We start from the raw sequence: 1,995 nt of genomic DNA on the forward strand, positions 1-1,995 counted from the left end.
TGAAATAACAAAATAGTACTGAAAGGGTTAATGAGAAATAGATAAGGCGAACATATTCCTTTGGAGGCCTGCCTAAACTTGTTTAAAGAAAGAAACAAACAGCACAAGTGGTGGCTAAAAGGGCAAACTCAACGGACCTTCAAGCCACTCTCCAAAAGCTGCATTGCTTCATCTCCCCTAACAGTGACATAACACGCAATCTTCTCATTACGCCTAATCCCAAATGATCGCACCGTGTACTTTGCTGTACAAAAACCATCAAATTATCAATCCATCTAATACTTGTAAAAGATTATGTCTATATCATCATCCTTTATGCTAAACCCCAACAACTATATTATTATTACACCATTATTGTACATCTCTAGAAACAATCAAAACCAACCAACAACAAAATCAGTTGTCTTCAACTAACTAACTCATGCTAAAACCAAAATGCTCGATGAAGACTCAAGAAAATCAACTTGTGCACAAAGCAAGCGACATTTTTGGAATGTACAAAAAAAGAGCAATGACCTAGGCAGGAAAAATCTTAAAAGTTTATTGCTATTATAATTTATAATAACTTATCCTTTTTAATAAAATGATATGAATTACTTCCTCAAAACTAGAAATATATTATGGTACGTGTATTACTTAACATTGTGATGAAAAAAGAGTCGGTGTCAAATCAAACGCTGATTTCTTAATGTAAATTGAGCAGCAATAAGGAAGTAGAAATAAGTTGTAATATATATATATATATATATATATATATATATATATATATATATATATATATATATATATATATATATATATATATATATATATATATATATATATAACCCTTGGAAAAAACAGGCGATTGGCCACTCAATTGCTCCAAAACGAGGGTGAAGAGTGACTGACCTTGGCGGCACGCCACTTTCACCGACGGATATGTTGAGAACAAGTTTCTGAACCTTAATCTCCCTCATTGGATTCGCTTGCTTCCTCTCTCAAGCCTACAATACATTCCGTTCATTAAAATCAAAGTTTCTACGGAAGGAATTAAACACTCCTTACCATTGATTGTTGTTGTAAAGATGTGAGGCAGCGGCAGAAAGAAGAATGGAAGGGAAAAAGCGTCGGTAGAGATAACTGGTCTGAGACGATGAACAATGCCTGTCTGTTAAGTTTTGTTCGGACTGCGAAATGACAAATATACCCTTTATTTAGGCAATAATGAAAAAAAAATTCCGTTGCCGGGACTTGAACCCGGGTCTCTCGGGTGAGAGCCGAGTATCCTAACCAACTAGACTACAACGGATTTGTTGTTGAAATCATACATAAGTTATTTATTTCTGGAAGAGATTAGTATGTAACAATTTTTTTTCCCTAATATTTTAAAATTTCATATTATACGACTCTACATAACTTTTTATGTATGGAAAAAAACTGTACGAATCAATTCCCTTTAGTCAATGATTATAAAATATCAATATAATAACATATTTCATTTAAATAAGGCAATATACAATTTGTAAGCATTTGAACATAGCTCGTACGACTAGGGCCGTAAACAAACAGAACTTTCGATAAATTGTTTGTGAACCGTTCGACAGGAAGTTTGTTTATTTAATAAATGAACGAACATGAACACAAATTTTCGTTCGTTTAGTTAAATGAACAAATATGAACAATGGTTTGTTCGTTCAATTATGTTCGGGGTTATCTACAAAAAAGTCCCAAACTTTTTTTAAAAGTTTCAATAAAGTCCTAAAAGTTTTTTTTTAACAGAAAAGTCTCAATATTTTGAAAAAATTATATAATCTATCATTTGCTGTTCAAATATAAAAAAATGATTTTTTTCATTAATTTAGGCAAAACGTCAAAATATTAGGACTTTTTTGTTCAAAAAAAAAAAACTTTTAGGACTTTATTGAAATTTTTAGTTTGGGGCTTTTTTGTAGACAACCCTTATGTTCGTGAACGTTCGTTTATGTTGTTCGTTTATATTTGTTTATGTTCATT

General features: G+C 31.5%; 1 long non-coding RNA gene and 1 other non-coding gene across 2 annotated transcripts; both read right to left on the reverse strand.

The window, feature by feature from the left end:
* Positions 1–1,174, reverse strand: LOC111912623 (uncharacterized). The gene is made up of 3 exons (XR_002857223.3): positions 1,048–1,174; positions 892–986; positions 1–244 (listed from the first exon to the last, which is right to left on the reverse strand). It is a non-coding gene; the product is annotated as an uncharacterized LOC111912623 (long non-coding RNA).
* A 44-nt stretch (positions 1,175–1,218) lies between these two features.
* TRNAE-CUC (transfer RNA glutamic acid (anticodon CUC)) lies at positions 1,219–1,291 on the reverse strand. The gene has a single exon. It is a non-coding gene; the product is annotated as a tRNA-Glu (tRNA).
* Positions 1,292–1,995: the final 704 nt, after the last annotated feature.

The sequence above is a fragment of the Lactuca sativa genome, chromosome 1 (genome assembly GCF_002870075.4).
Source record: "Lactuca sativa cultivar Salinas chromosome 1, Lsat_Salinas_v11, whole genome shotgun sequence".
Lineage (NCBI taxonomy): Eukaryota > Viridiplantae > Streptophyta > Magnoliopsida > Asterales > Asteraceae > Lactuca > Lactuca sativa.